The 18,604-nt window shown below is 37.2% G+C and overlaps 1 long non-coding RNA gene across 3 annotated transcripts in view; it reads left to right on the top strand.

The window, feature by feature from the left end:
- LOC147578604 (uncharacterized) overlaps positions 1–18,604 on the top strand; it is a 473,745-nt gene that overhangs the window by 77,587 nt on the left and 377,554 nt on the right. For all 3 annotated transcript variants that reach the window (XR_015254319.1, XR_015254321.1, XR_015254320.1), the window contains exon 2: positions 11,363–11,570. This is a non-coding gene — a long non-coding RNA (uncharacterized LOC147578604). The remainder of the gene's footprint in view (positions 1–11,362; positions 11,571–18,604) is intronic.

Genomic DNA, 18,604 nt, shown 5'->3' with positions numbered 1-18,604 from the left:
ACTGCCTCCCTCTTCTATTAAAAAAAAATGTTCGATATATAAATTTAGGGGCGTCAAGCTGGCTCAGTTGGTAGAACGTGCGGTTGTGAGTTTGAACCCCACATTGGGTATAGGGATTACTTAAAAAAATAAAATAAGAAAAAAGATATATAAATTTGTATGAACTGCCAAATTCTATAATGAAACCAAGTGCTATACACTTAAATGACAAACAACATATTTTAAGTATTAAACAAATATTATGCTTAAATATTTTTTAAATCTCTCATTTGATTAAATTGCTTATAAAAAAATTATTCCAAACCAAACATCTCTTGAAATGAAGTATTCATCTGTATATTGATAGTTTTTTCAGAATTCATTTTTGGAATTCAGTAAATGACAGTCTCTGATAACCTGGTTATATGCAGCTTTATGGGGAAGGAAAAAAGTTTGTCTCATTGGGTTTTATAATAATTGCGCTGTCCTCAGCAAAACAGTAATACAGTGTGAATATGTGTCAAAGGATGACTTATTTTAAATTCATTTTTTTTCATCAAAATGAAGTTATAAAATTCTATTCTTGATAGTGGAATCACTCAGAGTTTTGTGGTTTATAATTCTGTATTGGTGTGGAAATCATAAAATTGGAAAAAAAAGTCTTGAAAGCAATTTTATGTACTACTGTGAAAAGAAGTTAGAACAAAGGGAGGAAGGCAAATAAATTATGACTCTAAGGGAAAACTACAAATCCTAGCCTTAGTGGCTTAAACTTAATTACATTTTCTTAGGGGGAAAAAGAAGTTTCTCTCAGAAATCTCAGTATTTATAATAATGTCACTAACTTTGCAGATGATAAAGAAGATTTCTATTTAATGGGTAGAGATGATTCCATTACCTAACTGGAAATGCAATGAATTTTTTCCTAAGTCTTTTTTCCAAAGGAAAAGCTTCTAGAGAAACTAATGGAGAATATCAGTGCACGGATACAACTGTCATTCAGGGCCTTTTAAAAAGCTCTAATGATATATAATTGACAAATAAAATTATAATATATTTAAAGTGTACAGTGTACACCTCTCAAAAAATAATTGTTGATGATTTTCTGTCCTGCCTATTTGTAGGGTAGAGTCCATACGAATGATTTTGTTATAAGTAGTGACAGTTTTCTTATTTATTTTTTAAATGTTTATTTTGAGAGTGAGAGCTAGAGTGAGAGAGAGAGAGAAAGAGAGAACAAGTGGGGGAGGTGCAGAGAGAGAGTGGGAAAGAGAGAATCCCAAGCAGGCTCCACACTCAGCATGGAGCTCAATCTTATAACTGCAAGATCATGACTTGAGTTGAGATTAAGAGTCGGATGCTTAACTGACTGAGCCACCCAGGCTCCCCAGACATTTTTCCTATTTAAAGAAAACACAAAACAAAACATCCTTCTTCCCAAGCCAAAAATAAATAAATAAAATGTAGAATGTAATGGTTTGATATATGTGTTTATTGTGAAAGGATTCCCATAATCGAGTTAATTAACATATCCATCACTTTACATCTTTACCTTTTTTTTATTGATGAGACCGCTTAAGATCTTCTCTCAACAATTTCACTTATACAATATAGTATTATCAACTACAGTCACAATGTCCTACATTAGATTCTCACACCTTTTTTTTTTTTTAATGTTTATTTATTTTTGAGAGACAGAGAGACAGAGTGTGAGTGGTGGACGGGCAGAGAGAGAGGGAGACACAGAATCCAAAGCAAAGGCTCCAGGCTCTGAGCTGTCAGCACAGAACCCAACACGGGGCTTGAACTCGTGAACTGTTAAGTCATGATGTGAGCCCAAGTCGGACGCTTAATCCACTGAGCCACCCTGGCACCCGTCACACCTTATTCTTCTTATAACTGAAAGTTTGTATCCTCTTACAAACCTCTTCATTTCCCCCACTTCCTACACCCTGTTTTTGCCTATTTAGGCAGTTTCTTTTAATTGTAAACGTGTCGCTAAATTAAGTGTGTATCTTACAGTGACAAGACTTATAGCATAAAAAGACCCTTTATTGATGTGCAATTTAAACATTACATCATAGACATTTCTCTTTAACCAGTGAGAGTACTTAAAATGTTAAGCCCATAAGTTAATGTCCCAGATGTCCCCTGTATTAGTCTGCTCAGTATACTATCACAAAATACCACAGACTGGGTGATTTAAACAACATATTTACTTCTTACAGTCCTGGAGACTGGGAAGTCCAAGGTCAAGATGCCAGCCAGTTTGAAAAGAGACTCTTAAATATGGGGAACAAACACAGGGTTGCTGGAGGGGTTGTGGGAGGGGAGATGGCCTAAATGGGTAAGGGGCATTAAGGACTATACTCTTGAAATCACTGCTGCACTATGTGCTAACTAACTTGGATGTAAATTAAAAAAAAATAAATTAAAAAAAATAAAGAGGTGCCAGCCAGTTTGGTTCCAGGGAAGGATTCTTTTCCTGGCTTACAGAACACTACCTTCTCACAGTACACTCACAAGGGCAAAGAGATAGCTGTGTCTCTCTCTTCATCTTCTTTTAAGGACCCGAATGACCACCTTCCACCCTCATGACCTCATCTAATCACAATTACCTCCCAAAGGCCCCATCTTCAAGGTTTAATGGGGGGACCACAATTTAGGCCAAAGCCTCCCAAAGTATTTGTATGTCATATGTGTATAACTTTCATCATTTCTTGGTTTTCTAGTCCAAAACTTCTTTACTCTTTATCTGTTTCTCTGTATTTAAAGACAACAAAATAGTATTTTTAAATTGCTTTACTTTTAAGCATAATCCTTAAGATTTAAAAATAGATGTTATTTTTTAGATAAATTTTAGATTCCCATCAAAACTGAGCAGAAGGTGCAGGGATATCCCTTGCCCCTTTATGCACAGCCTCTTCCATTGTCAACAGCTCCCATCAGAGTGGTGTAACTTCTTACAATTCATGCACCTACATTGACAGTCAGTGGGCTATGGACTACCAAGTCCATAGTTTACATTAGGGTTTTGTCTTGATATTGTACATTCTATGTGTTTGGACAAATACATAATGACATATATCCATTATTATAAAATCATACAGAGTAGTTTCACCACCCTAGAAGTTCTCCATTCTTTGTCTGTTCATCCCTTCCTTCCTCCAGCACCATCAGTGCCAGGTGGTCCCTGACAACCACTGATCTTTTTTTTTTTTTTTTTTTTTTTTTTTTAGTGTTTATTTACTTTTGAGAGAGAGAGAGATACAGAGCATGAGCGGGAGAGGGGCAGAGAGAGACAGAGATACAGAATCCCAAGAAGGCTCCAGGCTCTGAGCTGTCAGCACAGAGCCTGATGTGGGGCTCCAACTAATGAACTGCGAGATCATGACCTGAGCTGAAGTCAGGTTCTTAACTGGCTGAATCACCCAGGTGCCCCCCACTGATATTTTTACTATCTCCATAGTTTTGCTTTTTCCAGAATGTCATATATATAGTCCTTTCAGATTGGCTTCTTTCACTTAGTGATACACATTTAATGTTCCTCTATGTCTTTTCATGGCTTGATAGTTCATTTCTTTCCAGTGTTGAATAATCCATTATGTGAAGGCACCATGGTTTATATATCTGTTCACTTACTGAGGGATTCTTGGTGGTTTTCAAGTTTTGGAAGTTATGAATAAAGCTGCTATAAACATCCATGTGCAGGTTTTTGTGTGGACATAGGTTTTCAATTCCTTTTCGTAATTATCAAGGAGCTGAAATCATATGGTAAGAGAATGTTTAGTTTTGTAAGAAATCACCAAACTGTTTTCCAAAATGGCTGTACCATTTTACATTCCCAACAGCAACAAAGAGGGTCCCTGTTGCTTCACATCCTAACTATCATTTGGTGTTGTCTGTGTTCTAGATTTTGGCCATTCTAATAGGTATGTAGTGATGTCTCACTATTGTTTTAATTTGCATTTCTGGGGGCGCCTGGGTGGCGCAGTCGGTTAAGCGTCCGACTTCAGCCAGGTCACGATCTGGTCCGTGAGATCGAGCCCCGCGTCGGGCTCTGGGGTGATGGCTCAGAGCCTGGAGCCTGTTTCCGATTCTGTGTCTCCCTCTCTCTCTGCCCCTCCCCCGTTCATGCTCTGTCTCTCTCTGTCCCAAAAATAAATAAACGTTGAAAAAAAAATTAATTTGCATTTCTGTGATGACATATGATGTAGAGCATCTTTTCATATGAATTTTTTGCCCTTGTATATATTCTTTGGTGAGGTGGTCTGTTAAGGTTTTGGCCCACTTTTTTTTTTTTTTTTAATTTTTTTTTTCAACGTTTATTTATTTTTGGGACAGAGAGAGACAGAGCATGAACGGGGGAGGGGCAGAGAGAGAGGGAGACACAGAATCGGAAACAGGCTCCAGGCTCTGAGCCATCAGCCCAGAGCCCGACGCGGGGCTCGAACTCACGGACCACGAGATCGTGACCTGGCTGAAGTTGGACGCTTAACCGACTGCGCCACCCAGGCGCCCCGAGAAAACTGATTTTCAAGAAACTAAATAGTTTGCTCAAGGACACAGAGGCAGGCCATTGAAGGAGCCAGGTTTTAAAGCCAGAGCACACTCTGCTATTCATATACCTATAAAATAACTATGCTATTATGATATTCAACAATAAACACCTTGTTTTAAGATTATAGATCTAAATAACAATTGGAAAAGGCAAGGGCAGTAGTCTTGACTAGAGAAAAAGACATGTTTTTAAATTTTTTAAATGTTTATTTACTTTTGAGAGGGAGAGAGAGAAAGGGAGAGGGGCAGAGAGAGAGAGAGGGAGACACAGAATCTCAAGCAGGCTTCAGGCTCCAAGCTGTCAGCACTGAGCCCAGTGAGGGGCTCGAACTCAGGAACTGCGAGATAATGACCTAAGCCCAAGAGGGATGCGTAACCGACTGAACCCAGTGCCCCTAGACACGTTTTTAAGGTAGAGAATGTTTCATCACTATGTGTATTACATTGACTGAAATATTTGGATTTTTTGGATCAATGTGTATTACACATGCCTTAAAGTAAGTCTGAAGAAATATCTCTCCTTAGACTTGAAATGGTAGGCAGTAAGTAGATGGAAGTATTTGCCCTCGTAGTTTGTGGATTGATATTTTAAATTGTGGTATGATTAATTATGACTCATCAAAAATAATTGGTGATAGATGGTAGCCAGATTTATGATGATGCTCACTTTGTAATGTATATAAATGTTGAATCACTGTGTTGTATACCTGGAACTAATATAATATTTTATGTGAAACTGTACTTCAATAAAAAATAACAATAATTGGAAGAAGTTTGCTCATATTATGTAACTGATTAAATATCACAGACCAGGGAAATTTATGACAAATCATTCTTATTTATTTATATTTTAATTGTTTTAAGTTTATTTTTGAGAGAGAGATAGAGCAAGTGGGGAAGGGGCAGGAGGAGAGGGAGACAGAATCCGAAGCAGGCTTCAAGCTCTGAGCTGTCAGCACATGGAGTCCCATGTGGGGCTTGAACTCACGAACCGTGAGATCATGACCTGAACCAAAGTCAGATGCTTAACTGACTAAACAAACCACCCATGCTCCCCAAATCATTCTTATTTACAACCATCATACATTGGTGATATTCAGGATTGTAATCTGCATAGCCTACAATGGTTTCCTAGTTTTCAAAGGGAACTTTAAGCTTTTCACACAGACAAGCTGGAGACAAAAATTCATACTTTGGATACTTTAGCTCCATCACCTTACATCTGTTTTGTCTAACTCATAACCAAAAATTCACTCATGTAAATTTAGTCTTCCAGATAAAATAGTATAATAACAAATACATGGGTTACACAGGCCACACCAGATGTTTATAGGCTGGTGCTCACATAGTTTGTGCACAGAGAACATCGTAAAGCTCAGGGTTATAAATCTTCATATATACCTTCTCTGGACCAGAAGTTTTCATTTTTCTAGCAAACTGCCCAACCTATCACTAAGATCTGTCACATTTTCCTTTATGACATTTCTTATAGCTAATAATTTCTGCCAGTTTTCTGTCACTTGAATTACTGCAACCTGATCCTCATGATGTGCCCTAAAAGCAGCCCTTGACGTTATCATTTAATTTCTTCTTCAACCAAGAGTGACTTTACCATAATGTCCTACAATCACACAACACTTTATTTATGGATATGAGACAACATTTTCACGCTCATATTTCCCCTTCATAAATGTTGCTCTTTGGATTACACTAATTAAACCACCCAAAAAAGTGCTCCTGATGTTACTGGCTCCAGACTAGGGAGTTCTCTGGACTGTTCTTGGCAGTTCTTGGTAACACCAGATGCTAAATAAAAAGCTGGTAGTCAAAGCTGGACATAAGATGCTGTAAGAAAAGTGTGCTGTGTATCAGACTCAGAATATGATTATTCTGCCACGTTTCACTCCATCTAAAAGGAGGGGAAAAACAAAACAAAACTCAGCAATTATCTTGGAGTCAACCGCAGTCTGAACATATGCATTTTAAATAAACTAAATGTGGATTTGCTGATAAAAAAAAAATCATTCTCGAGACATTTTTTTCTTCTAGCGTATGTGTAAAGCAGAAATTTACATAGCTAAATTTAGCTAGGTTGAACCATATGAAATTGCTATTTTAGTAAGGCAAACACGGTCAAATATTGGCAATTTCCTACGATTCTGCTTAAAACTCAGGTTGTAAAATATAATGACCTTAATTTTTATTGAGAATAACGAGAAACATCGTCATGCAAGCAGACAACAAAAATAGCAAGACACAGCATTTAATGTCCTATAATTTATCTCACTTGTCTGGATAAAGTGTCATGCATTACCTTAATTTTCAGCTACTGCTTATATCTCACACTCTCTAGAAGACTGCCACACAGCAGATTAAAAAGTGGCAATATAAATTACAACTTCTGGTATCTAACATTGTGGTTTCCAAACACTGTGCTGACAAATGATGAGAGTATTATGAACTCTCCAGTTCAATAATCCAATATTCCACCAGTAGTTAGCAAAAGTAGTGTGAAATAAAACAAATTCTGAAATAAATGCCAAGGTTAAAAATACTGTTTCAAAGTCTATAAACTTATTACATGCTATTATAAAGTGCCAACAGTTTTCCATTCCTAGTACTTTCGTTTTACTTTAAATCGATTGGAATTACCACATTAAATCTATGTCTTTGAGAGCTCAGCATGGGAATAAGAAGTCAGATTCTACACAATATGGCCAGAAAACTCACAGTATAATTATTTTTTCTTATCATTCTAAGGTCTTTCCTCAAATCCACATGTATTTAAGGAACACACTATTTTCAAAGCACCACGTGTGTGCTATGAAGAAAACAAAGATGAAAAAACTTCTTTTTCCCTCAAAGAATTTACATTCTAACTTTAGAGACAAGATAGGAACATTTATGTGTTTTTTAAAAATAAATTTACTTTAAGCGACATGTTAAGATAGCAAAATACAAGAGGCATCACACAGCAGTATGTGATTGTCAGATGTATATAGTATAAAAGGTAATTCATACGAGAATTCAGAAGTAGAAAAGGTCTTTTCAGACTTGGTCCAGAAGAGGTTTGCCAGTGAAGTGGGATTTGTGCTTCCTTTAATAAAACATCACTGGTGTTTAGAGGAGGGAAAGGGGAGAGAGGTTGCTTTTATCCTGGATGCCAGGGGCTTGGGCTGGGTAGATATTAGAAATGAGAGTACAGGGGCGCCTGGGTGGCGCAGTCGGTTAAGCGTCCGACTTCAGCCAGGTCACGATCTCGCGGTCCGTGGGTTCGAGCCCCGTGTCAGGCTCTGGGCTGATGGCTCGGAGCCTGGAGCCTGTTTCCGATTCTGTGTCTCCCTCTCTCTCTGCCCCTCCCCCGTTCATGCTCTGTCTCTCTCTGTCCCAAAAATAAATAAAAAACGTTGAAAAAAAAATTAAAAAAAAAAAAAAAAAGAAATGAGAGTACATAGAAATAGTCATTCCCAACTGGGTTCCAATGGGACATCACCACTACTTTCAAGTTCACCATTGTTTCTTATCATAATTTTTGTTACTTAGAAACTTCATTACTCATTATCATCATCCACTTATTTATCACTACGTCAGCTTTTATTTATCAATAATTCTTTGACGTCTTCTCAAAATTCCAATTGATTATCATTTATTTTAGGTTGCTTGGGAAAAAACACATACCAGAATATTTATAGCAGCTGCTTAGGATGGCTAGAAATGTAAGTGCCACATATTTGGGAATAAGAGAGCTCTGTTTTATTCACTTCAAAATGGAGTCTGTGAGAAGTGTCTCTAAATTTGGAATGTCTTCCACTTCCAGTTTATTACAGATTTATATAGAAACATGTTCTAAAGTTTACTTCTTCTCAACCTATAAAGAAACACAATGAAAGAATTTGAATGAAGCGAAATTAAGACACTGTCTCCCCATTTTCTGTATTTTCACTTTTGCCCCCAATCAGAGTTTGTGACACCACACTCAACGACCAGTTCTGACAAAAGGCAGGAGAAATTTAAGCTGACTACCTTCTTGAAATTTGGAGTGACACTTAATTGTTTATTACCTTCTACTCAAAATGATGCTAGGTCAATTTATCAGAAATCACTATATCTGTAATTTAATTTTCCAGTGGAACAATATATCAAGTGACCATTTTTCTTCCTTTGCCGATATTACCAATATACTAGAAACTTGCTTTTTTTCACTATGTAAATGTGCATGACATTCGTATTGGATGTGCAGTTTTTAGATAGATTTTAATTTATGAGAAGATCATAACATTTTAAGGATTGTTTAATTGACCTTTGCCCTGATTTTCTGCTGCTTCTGCTGCTGTTGAAGCTTGAGAAGTTGGATAGAAATGGGAAGCAATTTGCTGAAGGAGAAAGAAATGACTGTGAGTGCTAAGTACAGTCTGGGCTACTGAGCTGAGAAACAAAGGCAGTGAAGTAGGAAATTAGGAGCCAGAAAACAGAAGGATGGGACAGTGGAAAAAGAAGACAGAGCGATTGAGAAAAAAGGTAGGGAAAGGGAGAAGAAAGAAGAGAGATCATCATGGGAAATGGGGAATTTTGTGGGACTAGGAGACAATAGCAATAGAGAAGAAAGAAGAATAAAGAAACTTTAGGAGCAAAGAGAGGAGAGACTGAGCAGGGGAGAGAACTTGACAGGCAGAAAGGAGAGATAGTAAGGTTGAGGAGAGGAAATGAGTGGTGAGGAGTGGGTGGTTGAAAGGACAAAGAGAACATAGACTAGGGGAAGGGTGGAAAACCTGTGTGCAAGTTGCCCAAAGCAAACTAAGTCCTAATAATCCATCATATAAGTTGCTATAAACATTATAAATATTTAGAAGAAAAGAGGTATTGGTAAATTGTTAACTTTGGTAAATTCCTCATGTTTGTCTCTCAGCAGAACGTAGTAATTCATCATTGGGCAAAATGACTGACTTTCATGAAAACATCCTTGGGAATTTATTTCAGAAATGAACACATTTCAGGGGCACTTGAAAGGTTTAGTCAATTAAGTGTCTGACTCTTGATTTCGCTCAGGTCATGATCTCATGGTACATGAGTTTGAGCCCCATGTCGGGCTCTGAGCTGACAGTATGGAGCCTTCTCTCTCCTTCTCTCTCTGCCCCTCCTCCATCTCAAAATAAACAAACATTAAAAAAAAAAAAAAAAGAAAACACATTTCATTACAAACTTTGAATATCATTGTTTGAATAGCATGTGATTTGAATGCCAGTGAGAATTTTCATTCATCAGATGTCCTACTGTCATGCAGACTGTTTTTCCCCCTTGTTTTATTCCATCGTGACCCACCCATTTCTTAAGACATGGCCGTAAGGAATAATATTGAATATTAAAATACTCTGATATCCTTTTGGCTTATTTACAACAAAGTTTTATATTGACAGACCCCCAATCTGCCTTAGTTCTGCCGAAAACTCTGAAATGTCTGAGATTTTACTCTTGTTAGCTAACAAATTAGCCTATCACAATCTCATGAGGGCCAGTAGAAACACAAGACTCCCTTGGGGGGAGAAAAAGGACAGTTTGTTACTCATACCAAAAGCAGTAGCCACAGTATCAGCATTTCTGGGTGGCTCCCCAAGCCTCAGTTATTACAAGGTGATATGAAGAGAGACAAATGACACAAGTCCATGGGTTGTGTTATGGGAAAGGAACCCCAAGCTTAGAGAACTGGGATCTTTTGTGATAGGTAGTGACCATGCTTGCCCGCTGCTTCAGAAAGAAGCATTTTTATTGTCCTAGATAGTAAGCTTGGCTTCTCTTTGCTCTGGAGAGATAGTATTTCTATCTTCCAAGGTACCATGCAGACATCCTTGAAACAATAGTCCAGAACAAAGAGCAGAGTCTCACTGGTAAGATGTGTGGAAAAACTAAGAGACGTATGAGAATCACTTCTTAACAGGTTGGTGCACATCTGCTTCAAGCTGTATATGTTAGATTGTTCTGAAACTTGTTTTACAAGTTAGGATATTTTTTTTATTCATTTTTGAGAGACAGAGAGACAAAGTGTGAGACGGGCAGGCACAGAGAGAGAGGGAGGCACAGAATCCAAAGCAGGCTCCAGGCTCTGAACTGTCAGCACAGAGCCTGATGCGGGGCTAGAACCCATGAACCGTGAGATCATGACATGAGCCGAAGTCGGGGACTGTAACCAACTGAGCCACCCAGGTGCCCCTACAAGTTAGGATATTTGATTAATAATTCAACTACCTTATATATACCTTGATTTCAAGTTTCTTTCTATTATTCCTCCATGTGATTTCATTGGGGAAAAATAAAAGCCGAACTGCCATGATAAACATGAATTTAATCCATCTGCTGTAACTATTTTTCTTCACAAATAGAAACACTGATTATCTCCCAAAGCTTCACACCAAGCTCCGGATCTAGGGCCAGCTCTGTCCCATGTGAGAACTCACCTGACTCCATATTGATCTAATCTTGCTACAAACTTTTTGTTCCCTGGGACATCTGCCTTGATCACTGTACCAGCAGATCTCTTCTCTCAGGCTGGGGTCTTGTTTTGTTCCTCCAAATGTCCCAAGAACCTAAGTCCTGATCTTAGCCCCAGCCCAGCCTCTGGGCCTTCCCCCCAGCTGTGAGACCTTTGTCACTGACTGGGTTGCCACCCTTGTCATCACATTTTTCCTGCTGCCACCCTTCCTTATTCTGTGTCCCAACCTTTCATTTGGGCACTAACTAAATTCTCTGGCAAGATATTCTTGATATTAATCATCTATTTGAAGAACCACCTTATTATTAATCACTTAACTCCCATTTATTCATCCTATAGCTCCTGCAAGACTACTAAGTTTGTGGATCTGGGACAGATCGTGAGTTTGCAGTGGACTCCCCAGATACTGCACCTGACTGGTCCTGATTACCTGACTAGTACTGTCTGCTGGCTACTCCTGGGAATATCTCAAGCTTCTGTCTGACCAGTATGTACGTTCCCAGTCTGGCTCCAGGCATAGCGTTCATTCTGAGAATCATCATGCTTTGTAAGTACAAGATCCTCACTTAAGTTGCCAATATCTGCTATAATTTTCATTTTGAAAGAATTTCGGAACATTTTAGTAGCACTGGATGTTGTAGCTGTCAGCACAGTAGGTTTATCATAAATTTTAAATTAGATACTGTGATATCATTGGCCATAGTTTCTTCATTTCACAGTAGTTAACGTGTCATCACCTACACAATCTAGTATTTTCATCTCAACAGTCCAATATTTTGTTTCCAATAGGAAGGTCTTTGAATATTTTGAATTTTGTTAATTTTAGCTTAAACTGTCATTTAGGCTTCGTTCATTCTTGAAAGTTTTCCAAAAATGAACTTTACATATTCACAGCCCCAGGGTCTCCTCTTGTCTAAAAAACAGCGCTGTACAGCTGTCTAACCCAAGACCGTTGTTTCTTCCCTTCTCGGGTTGTATATTTATACATTTAAATGTGTATGTGAATGTGTGTGTGTGTGTGTGTGTGTGTGTGTGTGTGTGTGTGTGGTTCCCTCTGATGTGGGCTATTATGGTTCACTGCTAATGAAGGGTTCTTTTATTTCTAATCATCTTTAAAGGAGGGAAAAAAGATGTATTGGAACATTGATGGTTTGTAGAAATTTTGAGCCCCAAATAGAGCAAAATGCTAGAGGAATATAAACACACTAATAAATAGCATAATATGCACCAGTATAGTCAATATATATCTAGCATGCTGTGAATAATTTATCCTCTTATATAATGAGGTATCTAACCTATATAGCTAATGATTAAGGGGCTAAAATCTTCAGCACATGAATCACAAGTCAAAATAATTCAGTTTACTAGGCATAGAAAATGGCAAAGTTCACAATAACCTCATGGTGTCAATTTAATTCTGCCAGAAAACACAAAGCCGAATAAATCAGGAGATGTGACTTTAATGTCAATTAGTCTTTTTTTCTATCAAATGGAATCATCTCTCAGTCTTAAATTCTAACCAGGTTAAAAGGCATTGTCCAAATTTTATTTCCAAGAGGCTGCAAACCCTTATGATGGATGATCATGCAGAGGAAGTAGTTTGTCTTGAATTATGCAGTTCCACACTCACAGGAAACCCTTTTCTGATTAAACTTCTGTTACCCTTGGACTCTTCCAACAGAAACAACGATGATTTATATGTAGAAACCACTACTCCTGATCCTTTCCATTTTTTTCCTCTTTCATGAATTTTAGTTACTTACCTCAAATCTTTTGAGAAATGTTGAAGTATGAATAGATGAGTGGGTGAATAGGTGCTGAGAATAGATGATAATAGGATAGATGATAGGTAGATACATACATACATATGTACATAGACAAATGCCCAGCACTACTTATTAAAAAATATATCCTTCCTCACTTACCTGCCAAGCTACTTCTGTCAAGAGTCCATATTTGGGCATTCTTTCTGGGCTTTCTATGGTGCTCCATTGCTCTATTTATCTACCTGTCTTAATTACTACAATTTACTACAAATATTTGGTGGAGCAAATGTTTTCACCATTTACTTTTTCATATGTGTATTCTCCATTCTTGACCTGTTGTACTTACATGTACATTTTAGAATCTGTCTTCCAAGTTCTACTGAAAACAAAACAAAACAAAACGAAGAACCCTACTGAGATTTTCTTGGAATTACATTCAAGCTCTAACCTATTATTGTTTTCAAACTCATATTCATGACATATCTCTGTATACTTCAGTAATTCATTTTAGTAATTTTACTTCAGTAATATATTTCTATATTACTATTCAGTAATTTATTTTAGTAATTTTACTTCATTAATGTATTTCAGTAATTTTTTAATAGTTTCCATGTTGGTGGCTTTGCATACCTTTTGAAAAATTTGTTCTTAGACATGGGATAGTTTTCAACTATTTGAATGATATCTTTAAAAATTTTCTTTTCTTTAAAAAAATTTTTTTTAATGTTTATATTTTGAGAGAGAGAGAGACAGAGACAGAGCGTGAGCAGGGGAGGTGCAGAGAGAGACAGACTGAATCTGAAGCAGGCTCCAGGCTCTGAGCCCGATGTGGGGCTTGAACTAGTGATCTGTGAGATCATGACCTGAGCCAAAGTTGGACACCCAATGGACTGAGCCATCTAGGCACCCCTAAAATTTTATTTTCTATTTTTTGTTGATGTATAGAGATCAAATTGATTTTTAATATAATTTATTGTCAAATTGGCTTCCATACTACACCCAGTGCTCATCTCAACAAGTGCCCTCCTCAATGTCCATCACCCACTTTCCTCTCTCCCCCACCCCCCATCAACCCTCAATTTGTTGTTTGTACTTAAGAGTCTCTTATGGTTTGCCTCCCTCCCTCTCTGTTTGTAATTTTTTCCCCCTTCCCTTCCCCCATGGTCTTCTGTTAAGTTTCTCAAGATCCACATATGAGTGAAAACATATGGTGTCTGTCTTTCTCTGACTTATTTCACTTAGCATAGTACCCTCCAGTTCCCTCTGCGTTGCTGCAAATGGCAAGATTTCATTCTTTCTCACTGTCAAGTAGTATTCCATTGTATATGTAAACCACATCTTCTTTATCCATTCATCAGTTGATGGACATTTAGGTTCTTTCTATAATTTGGCTATTGTTGAAAGCACTGCTATAGACATTGGAGTGCATGTGCCCCTATGCATCAGCACTCCTGTATCCTTTGGGTAAATTCTTAGCAGTGCTGTTGCTGGGTCATAGAATAGTTCTATTTTTAGTTATTTGAGAAACCTCCACACTGTTTTCCAGAGTGGCTGCACTAGTTTGCATTTCCACCAACAGTGAAGAGGGTTCCCGTTTCTCTACACCATCGCCAGCATCTATAGTCTCATGATTTGTTCATTTTAGCCACTCTGACTGGTGTGAGGTGTTATCTCAGTGTGGTTTTGATTTGTATTTCCCTGAAGAGGAGTGACATTGAGCATTGTTTCATGTGTCTGTTGGCCATCTGGATGTCTTCTTTGGAAAAGTGTCCAAAGAAGAATTCATGTCTGGAATTCATGTCTTCTGCCCATTTCTTCACTGGATTATTTGTTTTTCAGTGTTAAGTTTGGTGATTTTTTTTAATAGATTTTGGACACTAGCCCTTTATCCGATATGTCATTTGCAAACATCTTTTCCCGTTCTGTCAGTTGCCTTTTAGTTTTTTGATTGTTTTCTTTTCCAGTCCAGAAGCTTTTTATCTTGATGAGATCCCAATAGTTCATTTTTGCTTTTAGTTCCTTTACCTTTGGAGATGTGTCAAGCAAGAAATTGCTGCGGCTAAGGTCAAAGAGGTTGTTGAATTTCTCTTCTAGGGTTTTGATGGTTTCCTGTCTCCCATTCAGGTCTTTCATCCATTTTGAATTTATTTTTGTATATGGTTTAAGAAAGTGGTCCAGGTTCATTATTCTGCATGTTGCTGTCCAATTCTCCCAGCACCGTTTGTTAAAGAGACTGTCTTTTTTCCATTGGATGCTCTTTCTTGCTTTGTCAAAGATTAGTTGGCCATGCATTTGTGGGTCCAATTCTGGGTTGTCTAATCTATTCCATTGGTCTATGTGTCTGTTTTTGTGCCAATACCATGCTGTCTTGATGATTACAGCTTTGTAGTAGAGGCTGAAGTCTGGGATTGTGATGCCTCCTACTTTGGTTTTCTTCTTCAATATAACTTTGGCTATTCGGGGTCTTTTGTGGCTCCATACAACCACATTGATTTTTTTAAATAATTCACTTTAAATCCAAACATTTTCTAAACTTATTAATTATAATAATTAATGGGGCTTCTGATTTTCTATTTAAATAATTTTATTAACTAAAAATAATGTCATTTTTGTTTCTTACTTTACACTCTTTTTTTCCCCTTCTACTCAACTGGCTACCATTACAAAATAGTGTTGTCTGGGTATGATAAAAGATGAACTGATCTTAAAGGAAAGAGTTCAACATTTCAACATTAAGTGTATTATTTATTGTAAGTTCATTGTAGACACCAAGTATCTGCTCTGGTTTGCTTCCTGGTTCTTTTAAAAAGGATATCAAGTTTTATCAATGCATTTTCTGTATCTATTGACATTACTCCAATAATGTTGGGAATTTCATTAATTGATTGTTAAACTTATAATGAAATCCTGGAAGAAATTTAGCTTTGTCACAATATATTATCCTTGTTTGAAGATTGAGATTCTGTTTGTTAATACTTTGTTTAGAAATTTTCATCTCAGTTTATGAACAAGATTGACTTATAATTTACCTTTCTTGTAATGTTCTTACAAGGTTTTGGTATAAAGTTACACTACTTTTGACATACAAAGGGAGTATTCCAAATTTTTCTGTCCTCTTGAATAGTAGAACTTACTAGTTGAGCGAATTAGGCCTAGCACTTACTTACTAGACTAATTTTTGAGAATTTTTTCATTACTGATTGTATTTATTTAATGGCTTAGAATTGTCCAGGTCTCTCTTTTTTCCAGAATAATTTTTTGACAAATTGTGTTTTTCTAAGAGTTTTAAAATTTCATATACATTTTAAAATTTGTTGGTATTTTATTAAATAAAGCAGTCATCATTTGCTTAATTGCAATACCAGTAATGTTGTACTTTTCTCACAGCTGATGTTGACCATTTGTTTCTTGTCTTTTTTGTCTGTTTATTCTCACCAGAGGTTTGTCAGTTTTGTTGGTCTTAAAAAAAAAGACTTTTGGCATTGTTCATTCTCTCTATAGCCTCTGCCTTATATTTAATATATTTTCCCCTCCACTATCTGAGAACCTGGATGGGCTATGTCTAGAATTAATCATTACATCTTTTTTGAAAAAATATAAATTGGGTGCCTGGCTGGCTCAGTCAGTAGAGCATGTGACTCTTTTATTTTTTTAATTTTTATTTATTTTTGAAGTAGAGAGAGTCAGAGTGTGAGCAGGAGAGGAGAAGAGAGAAAGGGAGACACAGAATCCAAAGCAGGCTTGAGGCTCTGAGCTGTCAGCACAGAGCCTGATGCGGGGCTTGAACTCACAAAGTACGAGATCACAACCTGAGACGAAGTTGGACCCTTAACTGACTGAGCCATCCAGGTGCCCCTAGAACATGTGACTCGATCTATGGGTCATGAATTCAAGCCCTATGTTGGTATGGAACCTACTTAAGAAATTAATAAAATAAATAAAAATCAATTTCAGGTAGATTTTCTCATTTGAAACAGAAGAAGTCAAAGAGAGAGAGAGAGAGAGACAGCACGAACCAGGGAGAGGGGCACTGTGACACAGGGCTTAATACCACAACTGTGAGATCATGACCTGAGCTGAAATCTAGTCAGCCACTCAACCAACTGAGCCATCCAGGCTCCTTAAAACTGAATAAGTCCTGATACAGTAAGTAAAAAGGATGCCATTTATAATGGCAAACTTTAAAACGGCATTAAAAATTAGCATTGACATTGTGCTTTACACTTTACAAAAGTGCTTTGATATACATTTAATCTCAAGCAATCCTTATAGAAACTTAGTAATGTAATCTTTATAACTCATTTTAGAATTATAATTGAGGTGTACAAATTTTTCCAGGCCTCATTATTGCTAAATGATACAGCAGAAACTTGGATTCCTGGCTTCAAAAATTATGCTATTTCCAAAATAATATGGACTGTTAGATTATTAACCATATTTTCACTTTACATTTTATTGAATTACTTGTTGTTGTTATTGTTTCTTATAATATTATTATTATCTGTCTTCCATGACCTGTTGTGAACTTGTTTTGGCAAAAAGTTCTCCAGCAGTACAGGGCCTAGTACCTTCTAATTCTTTGTTCTGATTGTTACCATAAATCCTGTTCATATAGTCTCCTTCCATGATCTGTCAACATTCATTTTATTGTAATAAAACTGCTATAATATTCCTCTAGGAACCTCCCAAATATTAGCTCCAAATCCTAATCTTTTAAAGCAGTGTAACTCTTTCAGTTTGGGTAGATTTTAGTCTCCAAGACACATATTTTTGTTTTCTGTAGAACTGTCTTTAAAATATTTTGGAATATGTGGTTAATTTCTGAATGCACATTACCATTCTTTCTAGCACCCTGTGTTCCTGTGGCAATGCATGTAAAGGCATGTGTTGTCTGAGAAACTGTCATCATCACCATCTATTCTAAAAAGAAAAACTGAGGCCTCTTCTTTTTCACATGTGCACAATTTTTACAGCTTTAAACAGATGATGGATGTTAAATACTTCCCTGCAGAATGAATGTAGTTCAATAACACCACTGATCTCACGAGAAAGTCAACTCTTGGTTTTACCCAGCAGGTTGTTCTCACTTCCCTTTATGAAACAACAGGTAATGTTACTTTTAAGCTTACCAATGTATTATAAATGCTTTTCTCAATGACCTCTTTGGTTTATTTCACTGGTTCTCTGGTTATCCTTGCTAAACAAAGTGCTTGGATCCCAGCAGTGAAGCCCTTTGAGACCTCCTTAACCATTGCCCCTAACATTAAGGAAAGGACCCCAAAGGGTAAACTGCTTGGCATCCACATGAGAGACAAGCTGTTGACTGGCATCAGTGAGAGATTTTAGGGATTAATTGAGCAGAGGATCAGAATGGGAAACTAGAATTCTGGCTCTGTCTTCATCATCTCTTCACAGTGTGGCGTCATTATATCCAAAATGAAAGTTAAAAGGCTGTTCCTATTAAAAATAAATGAAGTAGATCATTGGAGTGTTTTATATAGAAAGAAAAGGATGGTGAAGGGTGACGGAACAGTTGTGTTGAGAGTTCAGGCCTTCTTTTGAACATGCACAAGAAGATGTGTTCTAACATCACTTGAATATAGAATCTACAATGGTAGGCATGGCCATCGAGGAAGTGACATCTAGTGGACAAGTAAAAAGAGACTTAGGAGAGATAGTACAGCACTTCAGAAAAATTACAGATTGGCTTGAAGCAACACTGCACCCCTGCTACCACTCATTCCCCTGCCACCAGCAAGACATTCACCCCCAAAACCTATGCATGCACTTCCCAGATTTATTTAACCTGAAATAC

Source organism: Puma concolor, chromosome C1 (genome assembly GCF_028749965.1).
Source record: "Puma concolor isolate L17-30 chromosome C1, mPumCon1.1.hap2, whole genome shotgun sequence".
NCBI lineage: Eukaryota > Metazoa > Chordata > Mammalia > Carnivora > Felidae > Puma > Puma concolor.
Note: the sequence above shows the minus strand (reverse complement) of the source record. Positions and strands in the feature narration are given on the sequence as shown.